Genomic DNA, 14,574 nt, shown 5'->3' with positions numbered 1-14,574 from the left:
GAGTCTTGGACTCATCTATGCTGTAGAGGTGAGGCATCTTCATATAATCACTAGAATGAACATATTGTGACTGGAAGACCCAAACTACAATAATTCAACTTAAAAATTGTACCTGCCAAGTCAGACTGGGATGGGAGGAACTGGAGTCATTGGTGGAAAGATGAGGACATTAGTGGTGAGATTTGAATCAGAATATTGTACGCCAAAAATTCTATTGTCAGCAATTTTGTAAATCCCAGTGACCAAATAAAAATTTAAAAGGGAGAGTAAATCCAAATAAAACCTTGAAATCTAGACTTGTTCAGATATCATGTCATCTGACATATTTTTATAAAATTGTAGGTCATGATAAAAAATATAATGAAAGGTTATTAAAACAATATCTCAATTAGAATAAATAGAAAATTACCACTGGCAGTTCTAGATATGTCATTGCTTACATAGTGAACCTGGTTTCTAACAAGATACTGATTTCTTTTTTTTTTTTTCTTTTGGGTCACTCCGGTGATGCACAGGGGTTACTCCTGGCTCTGCACTCAGGAATTACCCCTGGCAGTGCTCAGGGGACCATATGGGATGCTGGGAATCGAACCTGGGTTGGCCGCATGCAAGGCAAACACCCTACCCGCTGTACTATGGCTCCAGCCTCAAGATGCTGATTTCTTAAAAATACCAAATCTATATTATTGAGGATACTCATTGTCTTAAATTACCTCTGGATTCAGTACACACTTACATAAACCGCATAGAGAGGTGACAGTGATTACAAACAATAAACTCTCTTCCATTGCCACTGTGTCTGTTGCATATTAATACCTGAGTATTTTTTACACACTACCCAATCTCATTATGCTGCCACTCATACACCTTAGAAAGAATTCAAAGGCAAATGGCATAGTATTGTTTTGTGTTGATTATCTATTGTATTACAAGCAAGCTCTGCCATTCCTATTTTCATCAAAAATTATCATTTTGTGTAAGCTCTTCTTTTACCTCATGTATCTTTGTTAGGCAACAAAGTTTGGTTTAGCTGTTCACTGTCATTTTACAAAATATTTTATTTCATCAGCTCTCATCCACGTTTGTAATCTTCATCTTTAAATTGCTATTTTAGAAGGAATACCGTATTCTGAATTAGGTATCTTAGAGTTTGGAATTTCAATCTATTAAGTTATTTGGGAAATCAGTACACAGAAGCAACATTCTGGGAAAAGAAATGAATAGATCGGAATTAATGCCCCATTCAAATTGGTGAGTGTTACTGAACATTACGAGGTGGTTAAACTTACTCAGAGGTCATGCCACAGTCTGCAGACTTACAGATCAATGTTTGCTCACTGTTTCTGCTCATCACTGTGAGTCTCCTGTGCCTGGCACCAGCAGGTACTCAAGAGCATGTGGCATTATCACAATATTGGTAGTGTTAGGGAAAGACATAGCAAATTAGGGAAATTTACAGATGGGCCTGATACTCCAGATTATCAGCACACTTGTGTTGTTGTTAAAATAAAGTACTCTCCAACTGTTCCTTAGCTATTTTCCGTTACTGCTACAGCGAAGTTTATTATGTAGGCAGCATTTTAAGCTCAGATAGCAAAATGACAGTAACTGTCCCACTTTAAAAGGTAAAAGTGACACAATATTAGAAATATTAAATTCCCCAAAGCAATGGTTATTTAAAAAGAATCTTTTATATTTACTTCGTAATTTCTTTAGGAATTTACTAGAAATTTGTGCAATTCCTTCTTTTCTCAGAATGTGCCCAAAAGTCAAGTATAACTTAAAGAGATTTTAATCACATTAAATGTTTAATAGATTTCTCTTCACATGTCTATCAGCTCTGGGTGCATGTCCATATCCAACATGACTAAGACTTTTAAAAACACACCAGGGAGAGAAATTGAATCCTGTGATACCCACTTCATTTCAAATATAAAAGTCTGTGGTAGACTAGTTCAACAAGAAAAATTTAGAAACAAAGAAAATTAAAATAATGCCATGGCACATCTCTGACCAGAGTTGTGTAATTAATGTCATCATTGATAGTTTGGATTTCAATTCATGGAAAGCTGCCACAGAAATTTGAAAGCATACTTACACATACTTGTACCTTCTGCACACAGCAGTGCTCAGGGATCAGTCCTGAGAGTAAATCAGGGTCATAGCTTGCATGCAAGACAAATACCTTTACCTTCTGTAATCAGGATATTCTGTCCAGCAGTCATAATACTTGGCTTTAACACTGACTAGGATATTATTGGTCATTATGAATATTTATTAGGTTTACAGACCTTTCTTGTGGATAACCAAGAAATGGTGACAAGGATCCTTAGATGGCAGAGATTAGGTATTCCTCCACCAGCTCTTATTTTTCCTCTTATTATGGCTGCCAAAATTCATAAATAGGAGATTTCTAAGGATGAAATCTTTGCAGCTCTGCTATCTCATACTGTGGACAAAATTAGAAAATTGTATGCTACTTCTGGTGACTTTATCTTCCCAGGAAGGATGGATCTAGAATTTTTAAATGGAGACTTTGCTTGTAATGCTGAGTTTTGTTTCAAGATTAATGTAGAATATGTTATGGAGGAAGCTAGTAAATAATTTTAGAGCATTATGTAGTTATTATATTAATGAAAATAATCTATGGGATTTTTTACCTTTGAATCAGATATTATCTTAGATTTTGGAGGGAAAGTTTTTCCATACAGTATCCCAAATTTTAAACACTATTTGATTATAATTTACTTTCCTTGGGATTATAGCATTATGTGATTTAATTTGGTATATACCCTAAGGGGAGAATATTTCAATTATAAAACATTTCCTCCAGAAACAATAATGGTTCAATAATTTATTTTAGAATACTATCATAAAATGGCCTATCCATCTGGAATTCAAATGCAATTAAGTTTTAAAATATAGTATAGATATGAAAGAATGCATAAGAAATGAATATAGGTGCATTTATGTTCATAAATATTTTTTCAATCTTCACATAGTTCTTCAATTATTGTATCTTGAGAAAAGAACTTAGAAAGCTAAGAGCTATGAAACATTTATATTATTATCGCTTCAAAAAGTTCATTTTTGGACAAGTATCATTTGGATAGGGATTAACTTAATCAGAGATTTTGAATCTTCTTTACTTTAATTTTTAATCTCTTTTTAAAAAATATGTCTGAATCTTTAAAAGACCTAAACCTGGAGTCACAAAGCACTGCTTCAAAAAGAGGAAGAAAAAAAAAAGAAGAAGGGAAAGTTTTTAAAGCAGCCACCGGCTGTAAGAGAGATAGTGCAGGCAGCAGATTTGTGACAGAGTGGAGCATGAAACCCATCAGCTGATGAGTGAAAATCCCTGGTTTCTAATTAATCGAGGTACACAGGCCAAGGGATGAAGAGGATCAGGGAAATGAAATCAGGAAAAAGATACCATCAGTCATTTCTGCGGCCCATTGTCATACTTCAGAATCTGCTGTAATGAATCACTCAGGCATTCCACAGATACATTCAAATGGTGAAGAAAATTCATTGTCCAGTGAAGAGCGTTTGATAAAAATCTTTCTTCCTCCCCCCCTCTTTGTCAGAAGCCTATGATCAGAAAAGGAAATCCAGACACACAACAGGTGTGCTTTTTTCAAGCCTGGTGAAATCTGCAAATGAACCAAGTATGGAAGAATTTTTTGTACTGTTTTTTTTTTTCCCCCAAAAAAATGTGCATGGGAAAGCTTGGTTAGAACAGAGCTTTGAGTGAAGGGAATCTTGTTTTTTGAAAGGGAATGCAAAAAAAAAAAGCATGTAGGATGAAGAGAAACTGTGGAGTAAGTCTTTTTGTATCTGGAAGAGATGCATGTTCCTTTGAAATCTTAAATAGGGAAGAGAAGATATTGGAAAATGTAGTAATATTTATTTTAATTTATAGAGAGGCATAATGCATTACCTACTGGCACTGATCAGAGAAGAGAAAGCTCACCTCAAGTCAGGCATCTGTTCTTGGTCCCAGGGTTTCTGGGGCTTCCTAAGGAAAGGATTTGCTTTAAAGTTATTGAGATGTACTGTGATGAATGCACATTTTAGCTCGAAGGTTTTGTTCAAAGATTTCCTAATTCTGACTCACTTCCTATTAAGTTGGATCTCACATTTGTGGTGGTCATGTATTTAACCAAAAAAATGTTCATGTGGCACCTAAAGACATTATATCTGTACTTGGACTCTGTGGCAACTTTTAGACCCCAGATGGATTCTTAAAGTTCCTCCAAGTGCTGTCTGGCATTTGGTGACAGGCAAAAAAAAATGTTTTCAAATAATCAGATACTCTATGAAGACATATAAGGGTGGCTAATTCATTTTAAATTTAATTACTATATTATAGGGTTTCTCTGTCTATATTATCAATCACGAAGACACTTTGGAGTTGATAATATTAAAATTGCAACAATAATGAGAATTCTACTTCATGATGAAAATAATTTTAATCATGGGTAGATTACAAATCCATTTACAGTTACAGTTACTGAGAATTCTATTATCTACCTTCTCCTACAAAAGATGTTAAGACATGTTTTCAGAAAGTATATAGCTCCTATAAAGTTCCCCAAACTGGCTTTCAGAAAGTCGTGGAAAAGCTTCCAAAGTGTCTAGAGTGGTGGGGTAGAATGTAGGCAGCGGAGACAGCTATAGGAATGAAACCTCTGTCTATCGTTTTGGTTTCTGCTGCTTTATTCTTTGAATCAAAATTGTCTTCTGGTGGCTGGAGAGATAGTATAGCAGTGTGCTTGCCTTGCAAGTAGCCAACCCAGGTTCTATGGCCAGCATCCCCTGTAGTCCCCAGGCCCCTCTAGGAATGATCCTTGAGCACAAATTCAGGAGGAAGCCCTGAGTGCCATCAAGTGTGTCATCAAAATTAAATGAAATAATTATTATTTGAGACCTGCTAAGTGACAGGCCCTACATTGGGTACTAGAGAATAAGCAGTGTTGTTCCTGCCCTCAAGTGCTTATTGTCTAGTTTGCTTTGATGACTGCTTTGACCTTGAACGTGCTCTCCATTTAAATGGCTTCCAGTGGAATCCAATGAAGGGTCATCAACCTTATCCCAAAGGAAAGTTAAAGACTGAGCCTCAATTCTAATTGCGCATTAGAATCATCTTTGAAGTTACTGATTTTATGTATCAAAATCTTTATATCTTTCTTTTCAGTGTAACATTGCTTCACATTACATAAAGTTTAGGCATACAGCCTTATAAAACAGCATCTATATAAACTACATTATGCCTGTCCTGTAAGTCTAGATCCTCCAGGACCTTACTGTTGACACTTGTACCCTGTTTTCTTCTTGTCCTTCCCCTCCTTTTCTGGTAACTATATTTTGCACTTGTAGTTTTAGGAGTTTGTTTTTATTTTGTACCCATGATTGGAATTCCCATACTGTTTGAATTTTTCCATCTCAATTAGCATGATAGTTCCCTTCAGTTGTTACAAATGGTAGGATTTCATCTTCTTTATAGCTGAGTAGTACTCTATTGTGTATATATCTTAATTCATTTGTCTTGTGATGGACATGGGTTATTTCTAACTCTTGGCAATGCTACACAATGCTATTATGAAGATGGAGGACAGGCAGTACATATAATATCTCTCTCTGTCTCTTTCTCTGTCTCTCTGTCTCTGTCTCTGTCTCTCTCTGTCTCTGTCTCTCTCTTTCTCTCTTTGATTTTGAGCCACTCTTGACAGTACTCAGATCACTCTTGAGAGTGCTCTGGGGACCTTATGCTCAATCCAGTTTGGACATATGCAAGGCAAGCACCTTATCTCTCTGGCTTCATAATCCCTTTAAATTTTTGTTTCACATTTGTGTGATAGCACAGCGGGTAGGGCTTTTGCCTTGCACATGGCCCACCCAAGTTTGATTTCCAGCATCCCATATGGTCCCCCGAACACCGCCAGGAGTAATTCCTGAGTGCATGAGCCAGGAGTAACCTCTGTGCATTGCCTGGTGTGACCCAAGAAGCCAAAAAAAAAAATTTGTGTTTTCATATGCCTCTGGTAAATATTCAAAAGCATATCATCTAGTATGTTTTAATTTTTTTTGCAGAAATCTCCATATGGTTTTCAATAATGATGGCACAATTTACACTCCCCCCCACAGTGCATAGTACTCCTGCTCCTACATCCTCCCAGTACTTGTAGTCTCTTATCTTTTTGACTATAGTCATTGACATGGATGTGAGGCAATATTTTAATTTACTCAGTAATAAAGTATGCTGAGAGACTTGAGAGATAGTAGAGGGATGAGGTGCTTGTCATGCATGCAGCAGACCCTTATTCATTCCACAGTACCCAATATGGTCACTGGAGCACTGCCAAGCTTCACTTTTTAGCACAGCCCCAGAAATTGCCCTGAGCACTGTTGAATGTTGCCCACAATCTCCAAATATCAATTAATAAAAAAGATGTTGGATTTTTTAAAATGCTTCTTTATCCAGGCTTTATTCTTAGAAGTTTGGTGTGCACTGGGGCTCAGACAAAGTAATTTTGCAAAGCTCCCAAGGGGATTCTAACATGCAGGTTTAGGAAACTCTAAAGCACCCAACCAGGAAAGCCTCTAAAGCACCACCCTGAATGTTAACTGAGATGATTCTCTCCTTATCTAGTAAGCCTCTAGGGCAGTGTTTTTCAAATGCTAGTCCACGGACCTACAGCAGTCCATGGTAGAAAAAAGTTAAAAATTACTGCTCTAGAAAATCACTTCCCGGCATCTGCCTGAATTAAACCCACTCTCCGTGTGTTGATCCTAGAACGATGGCAGTTACTAAATATCCTGAAAGTTTAGTAATTTATTTTGCATAGTAGAGACATCTTTTGCATAGTAAAGGTATCTTTACATCATAAGCTTTATTATAATCATCATCATCATCCCATTGATTCGATTTTCTCAAGCGGTCTCAGTAACATCTCCATTCGTCTTAGCCCTGAGATTTTAGAAGCCTCTCTTTGCTCATCCTTCCTAATGGTGCCACATTGGAGGCTCTTTCAGGGTCAGGGGAATGAGACCCATCATTGTTACTGATTTTGGCATATGAATATGCCTCGGGGAGTTTGCCAGGCTCTCTTGTGTGTGTGTATATATAAACTTTATACTTCACAGCCATACTTAACCCTGCCACGTTTAAACCACAGCCATAACACTGCTACCGGACTCTGCACCAGAGGCTGTTTCCACTCAAGGCGTCCCAGAGGGGAGCAGGTGAGAACCCTCCATTCCCCAAGGGACCCAGCCCTGGCAGCCGACCTCCACTACCCAACCACTGCCATGCTCCAGGCTGTTTTCTGCATGCTCGGGCCGACCCTCACTCATGAGTGAACGTATTCCTGGACCTTCTTGGCCATGAAACACATCATAAGACACTCCCTACCCATTTTCCATAAATCAGAGGGAAATATATATATAAATCAGAGGGAAATATATTTTATATATATATATGTACACACACACACGTGTGTGTGTGTGTGTGTGTGTGTGTGTGTGCGTGTGTGTCTGAGAGCCCGGCAAGTTACCGAGAGTATCCCGCCCACACAGCTGAGCCTGGCAAGCTCCCCTTGGTGTATTCTATATGCCAAAAACAGTAACAATAACAGGTCTCATTTCCATGATCCTGAAAGAGCTTCCAATCATTGGGAAAGATGAGTAAGGTCTTTCCCAATGCTAAAAATGCTAAAATCTCAGGGCTGGGACAAATGGAGACATTACTGGCATCTGCTCGAGTAAAATCAATGAACAATTGAATGACAGTGATACAGTGATACAGTAAAGGCATCTCACGTCATAAACTTAATACTTTACAGCTACATTTACTGTTGAGTCATCTCTTCTTCTAACATAGGAAAGGATCAAAATTGGTCTAATGATTCCTGCTAGCAAGATACCCCCTTGCTACTCATTGGTTATTTAATATCTTCTGTCAGGAAACTTTTTAAGAGGTTGGTTTTATAACATTAGATTTAGAAATCTAAGTCAAAGAAATAATATATGTGTTTGAGGGGGCTAACATATAGGGAATAGATGGTCAAAATATTCTAACTAAATTCCTCTTTTGGGGATGGTTGTTTTCCAAAATCCCTGGCAATGTATCCTGTACCACAGCATCTAATGTCTCAAGTTTTATACATTTAGACTTTTCTACATGCAGGGATACACACTCAAATTACTCCTATGTGTCTCTCTATATTTAATCTTCCTGCAATATCTCTTTTGTATATATTTACAAAATAGATATATGTAAAAGTCATACTACTAACATGTAATTTTTTACCTTCAAAACTTCTACTCTCAGAAGAATGCTGTTTATGCTTGTTTTCTCTTTGGGTTTTTTTTTCTCTTCTCTATCTTTAGCCTTGTTCTACTCACTTTAATGTGCTCCCCCCTTATTTCTTTCTTCTATGTTCTCTGGAATTAATATAGTCAATAATCACAAATATGTCCAACACTCCCTGGATCCCTTTACTCCGTCTTTGTTTTACTTAATACTCATATGTGCTAGAGAGTGTGTATTTGTACAAATGCCTAGACATGGAAATAATTAGTTTAAAAAATCAGTCTATTACTGTCACTGTCACTTAAAGCATTCCCACAAGCGTGTAAACTGCGCCCCTCGCTGGTTTCCTGCTTTGGTAGAACTCTATGAATAAATTACATTTCTGGAGTCTGCCAGCTTTTTAATTTAGCTTACTGCACTTTGGAACAACCTCTTTCCTTCATGTGTTGTATATTTTTTGTCTTTCTGGGTTTGTTTGCATCTTCCTCTTTCTCTAGCTCACCAATAACTTTTGCAGCAATGAAATGGCCTTTCTCACAGCCAGAATTCCTTGGGATGTGTACCTCTAATTAGGTCAAATTATTTGGATGATGAATAAAACAGCCAAATCAACTTCAATAGTATTCGGTCCAAAGTCTGCTAATTTTCACAATTGGAAAATACATGGATACAAGTGTGAGATAAAATTTTATTTTCTATAAAACAATAAAGAAGGTTCATTGTAGTTTCTTCTGGCATTTAGAGAAATACAAAGCATTAAACTGTCAGATCTTACAGAAACAATATAGGATTGTGAATCAGGGGCACAAACATTGTAGTCATTCATTATATACACATATATATTCAAATTTTATGAGAAATTGGTAAAGGGAATAGAAATAAAAGTAGTAAATAAGTCTAAGGATTTGAGGAGATTAGCACAGTCGCACAGCCCAGCATTTTAATCCAGCCACTATGCAAAATGAAGGCTATAGGGACAGGCTTCATCAAAACATTAAATTGATCAGCTAGTCCACAGGTGATCAGTTCCAAAGTCTCCCCCAAATCATTCCTTCAAATATTTTCATATATGTATGTGTGTTTTCTGGGATCATGATAAGGTGGTATTTGGGATTTGGGGAAAGTGAGCTAGAATGTCACCTGAGACATTCCGATTTGGACCAGGTTCAGAAGCAAAGTGCCTTGAGAGGCCAAAAAGAGAAAGAGAGGGTAAGAGGGAGAGCAAGCAGGAATGGACAGCCCATGCTGCCAGCTCTAATATCCCAGTGCAATTATTTTGTGGACATCCACTCCTTGCCTGCAGAGGAGATAGGGCTATAAGTGTATGTTATTTTTTAATTACAAGGGGGGTAGAAAAAATCCTGATGACGGGCTGGAAGGTGCCATTGCATTGTTATTTTTTCCTCTCCCTTCGTTTGCTGATTATGTGAGCCGGGCTCCTTTGCTAGCCGATGATAAGCAGAATTTCCATGTTCTCTGCATAATTAATCCATCTCTGCCTCTCTTCATGCCAACTCGCCCGTTATCGCCGGCACATGCCTGAATTGCAAAAGAATCCGCTCTTCAATTGGAACTTATTGATATTCTAAGAAAAAAAAAGAGAGAGAGAGAGAGAAGGGGGAAAAAACTGAAAATCCTTAAGTTTAAGCCGCAGATTTTTAAATGGATTAATTTCGTTGCAATCACAGCCATCTAAGGCGGGAAGGCAGGCAGAGCAAATTGAAAGCGTCTCCATGTTTGCAGAATTGGGTCCAGAACGCTGAAATGTACTGGCACAGCTCTCTTTTAAAGTCGGAAAATTACCATTCATTTACATCACATGAAATACTTTCTTTGCTAGAAATATTCAAGAGACGTTCTTTAAATGCCTGCTAATGCTTGATAACATTTCTAAGTTTCACCATTTGGCTAGACTTTGATTGGACATGATAGGAATGCCTTCCTATAGAGAATATTTTATCTCTCTTAATCGCATATTAGATTGCATCATCTTTTTACTTAATCGGCCCCAAGTAGTCTTTAAACAATGAAGTCTGTCTTTTGGTTATGTACGAATTGGTGTGTTACTAGAAATCAAGGTGAGTCATTTAATTTTTTGTCTGCCTACAAATGAAAATTTGGTTTTTGTTTCATTTTTCTGCTTTAAGTACCTAAAGAGAGAGGCCTTGGGCAAAAATAATAAGAATATAAAAGGAATCACAATAATTTCTCATTAATCATTTTTTTGTCTATTTTTTTTCTCATCCTGGTGATAAGTGATGATTTTGGAGATACTCTATTCTCTTCCACTTTACCTCGTAAAGATTTAAACGTTTGAAATCTCCTTTGGCTTCGTTAAGGGTCAGTAGCTGAAGTTACCCTACCCAGTGTACAGTTCAAGAAGCACACAGACATGAACTTCCAGTTCCCAGAGTCTTGCAATTTTCACACACAATGACCAAATCTGCTTAGTTGTAGATATTTGATTCTTTGATCCTTTAGTCTGTTGGATGTTTCGTTTCCAATCCCCCGGAAGTGAGCGTTTTCTCTGACTGCAGGTCTCCTTCATAAGCCAGCTCAGCTGCAGCTCTCCTTCTCTCCTGCATGTCGATGCTCACAGAGCTGCAGTCTCTGCTGGTCTGCACAACGGGCTGAAGTGATCTTGAAGCTCACAGAAAAGAGTTGATACTCTGGATCAGCAAAGAAAATGGGAGCGTAAATATCTAAAAACAGTCACCAGTAAGCCGTTCCTAAGCATGTGGATTTAGTAGAACTTTAGAAGGAAATTTTTTTAAAAATTAACAATGGTGTTTAGAGATACGTTCTCTAGTGAGAATAAAGCAGAGGAATGATATTCTTTTAAAGATATTTCTCATTAAGTGAGCATCTTTATAACTCCAATTTGTCTTAACATAAAACAGTGATATTGGAGGTTCTGAGGACTATGTTATTAATGAGGGGTTTGAATGTTGGCACCTTTTTTTCCCTTCTCAAAAGTAAACCCAGATGAAAAAGGAGGTGAGAAATACACTTGGGAATAAAATGGATTTTACTGACATAAAAATAATTAAGAAAATCATGATTATTACAAACAAAAATTGTTTATTTATATAATTTTAATTTAATCAACATAATTGTAAAAGCTTACATAATTTGAGTGCTGCCTAGGATTTGGAAACAGGGAAAACTGCTGGTTGCACATTGAGTAATTTTGTATAGTCAGCTAAACACTTTAAAGCAATTTTTAAAATGAAATGAAAAATGACCCTTCTTAAAATAGATGTAGCCAAAACATTTCAACCATAAATAACAATTTCACTGACCTTGTATATACAACCCTTTCATTTAAAGAGATGAATTAAAAGACTTGGCAATTGCAGGTGTATTTGGGGAAAGAAAACTTCTCCTGGGTATTCTGTTTTGATATCAGTTGGGATTTAAAGCTCAAATATTTTCTAGAGTATGAATTTAGTTGATATTTTGAACACTCTGTATAAGAAACAGAGAAACCTATCCATGGAGAGCTGTTTTGTAAAAATTAGATATTTCCACACTGAAAGATGCTTTTTCCCTCTCTCTATATGCTTAGAAGTCATAACTTCGTTCACATAGTTTAACACCTTTTTTTCTGTGAAATATGAGTTATGTCAGTTTTATAGTTATATTCTAAACTCACGAGGCATTTCCAATGAATGTAAGGTATCACATTCCTAATTATTACCATATGTGCAGATCGGAACAAGAAGAGTGATGCGAATGGTCTTGAGATGCTCAGTGTCAGATGACAGGCTAAATCAAACAGCAGTGATTCACTCAGAAGAGGTGACTGCAAATACGATAGGAAGTCGCTATTTCACTGGCGCCACGCAGACACTGACATGGATTCATAAATGATGAACTGACTTATAATAGAAACAATTGAATGGGTTTTTTCCCCTTTCTTTTAAATTTAAGGATGCATTGAAAAGTGAAGAAGGCTATTACAAATGATTTTCTAGGTGTCAAAAATTGCTAAATAGTTCTTTTTCTGACATTAGGAAAATGAGTGACAGCCCTTTATTTCTGTGGTGTGTGATGGATGGGTCCCTTCATCGGCCTTCTTCTCCTTCCTTTCCTTTGTAATTGGATAGAATTTGACTATTTGCCACCTTGAAGTTGGCTCTTTTTGCTGCTCAGAAACCTCCATCTTCTAAAACTTAAGCCTCTCCTACACTTATTCCTAAGTGTCAGACCTACTGATGACATCTTCCTCACAGAAAACCATTTTCAGCAGTGAAATTTCGTGTTTCTTTTCTTGATCCTTGGTCTTTTTATTTTTTTTAAAACCCTAATTCTGAAGGGTTTAAATTCAGTTCTGAGAGGGGGGTGGGGAGGAAAATGTAATATACTGAAACATTTTCCTTTTCTGTTCAATCCCTCTGGGTCAGGTGCTCATGTGATAAGGGACAAAGTTCAAAGAGGCTTTAATCTCTTGTTTTGTACCTAAACTCTCCAATATAATTGTTCCTCTCCACAATTTCTCCTAAGATATCACTGTGGGTCACTGAATATTGCCACTTATCAATTAAGGGACACTGAAAAACTTCCTGTTTATTCTTACTCTCCTCTATGTGATGAAGAGAGGTGGCAAATTTGGGACTCAATCTAAAACTGTTGCATGAATTTTTGTCAGCAACAGTTTGTGGTTAAAAAAAAATCTCTAAGGTACTGTTTCATTCCAATAAAAACATTGTAATTATTCTTCCATACTAACCTAAAGGTCATTTCTGAGAAGATATCTTGAAGGCATTTTCTAAACTGGTTATTCTCAAGCACAGACAGTTTCCATCAACATTTATTGATAATTTTCTTTAGAGTTTTTCGAGCAGTGGAATCAAAATTTCTCAGGAACCATGAAGTTGTGTTCTAAAGAAGAAATAGGGAGCAAAAATGATTCTTCCCAAAGATCTGACTGGATAATGAAACTTAAGTATGACTTTCTATCTTAAAAATCTCTCTAGAATGTATGTCCCAGCCTTCTAGATGTTAATGAGTCTACATACGAACCAAAAGTTTGGCTGTTTTTTCTTTTAACTATTAAGGAGAGCAGACTAAAGAATAGACGGCTCTTTTTTCAATTCTGACTAAACTTACATATTTATGACATCAGTGATGACTCATATATACATATTTGTAGCTATTATAAAAATATCCGTATCAGGTTGTTATAAAAATTAAAATATGCAAACTGCACTTTTTTTTTTTGCTTTTTGGGTCACACCCGGCGATGCTCAGTGGTTATTCCTGGTTCTGCGCTCAGGAATTACTTCTGGTGGTGCTCGGGGGACAATATGGGATGCTGGGGATCGAACCCAGGTCAGCCGCGTGCAAGGCAAATGCCCTCCCCGCTGTGTTATCGCTCCAGCCCTAAACTGCACATTTCTTGAAACATTGTACTACAGTTCTTCTTTAACTGTCAGTTTTTCATTTGGTTATTATTTTATCTCAGACAAACATTGGAAGAGTAGAAAGAGGTAAAGAGCAGAGTTATGTATATAAATTTATATAAGTCACATATATGTATATTTTCTTACATATATGCATGACCTTTTTATTCAAACATTGAGCAGACATGAAACATTTCTTTGTATCTTTTTTAAGGGATTTAAAAAATAGCAAACGTAATCGACAAATAATCTTTTTGTGTTTACTGCAAATCTTATAAAAGATAAGAAGGATTAGAGAAGAAATAAGAATTTGCTGATGTTGCTTCTTTTAAATAAGCCCTTCAGTAGTCTGAACTTTTTCACTATCTTCTCTTTTGGGTCTCAGCAATTTTCATAGTAGCAGGCTGGAACTATGGACGAAAATTGTGATTTGGGATTACATGTAAATAGTTCATTAGAGCCATCCATATTTTATTGATATTATTTTGAGTGATAAAAGAAATTACTCATGAATAATTCATATAGTGAATTTTCCAAAGGGAACATCATACTTTAAGAAATTTTGAATTAAAATATGAATGAAATTATTCTATAATAAAGTATTTATATGCATCACAGAAAATAGCTTTCCAATGAATTAGAAACTAAAACAAGATGAAATGAATATTCTTATTTGTATACATAAAGTCAGATGCTATGAGGTACTCACCAAAGAGTCAGTTGAGATTCCTCTTCATTCTTGAGTCATATGATTATTTTCATAACATACTTTTGTTCATATTATTATAAAGTTCTTACTAATCCATATAATTCTAAACATTGATTACAGTCACAGAAACATTACATTACATGACC

The 14,574-nt window shown here is 36.4% G+C and overlaps 1 long non-coding RNA gene across 1 annotated transcript in view; it reads right to left on the bottom strand.

The window, feature by feature from the left end:
- Window positions 1-9,007: 9,007 nt before the first annotated feature.
- Window positions 9,008-14,574, bottom strand: part of LOC129402203 (uncharacterized) — a 115,551-nt gene continuing 109,984 nt past the window's right edge. Inside the window, exons 3-4 of the long non-coding RNA XR_008628583.1 lie at window positions 13,047-13,198; window positions 9,008-10,983 (exon numbers count right to left, since the gene is read on the bottom strand). This is a non-coding gene — a long non-coding RNA (uncharacterized LOC129402203). The remainder of the gene's footprint in view (window positions 10,984-13,046; window positions 13,199-14,574) is intronic.

This window comes from Sorex araneus, chromosome 2, assembly GCF_027595985.1.
Source record: "Sorex araneus isolate mSorAra2 chromosome 2, mSorAra2.pri, whole genome shotgun sequence".
NCBI classification, from domain to species: Eukaryota; Metazoa; Chordata; class Mammalia; order Eulipotyphla; family Soricidae; genus Sorex; species Sorex araneus.
Note: the sequence above shows the minus strand (reverse complement) of the source record. Positions and strands in the feature narration are given on the sequence as shown.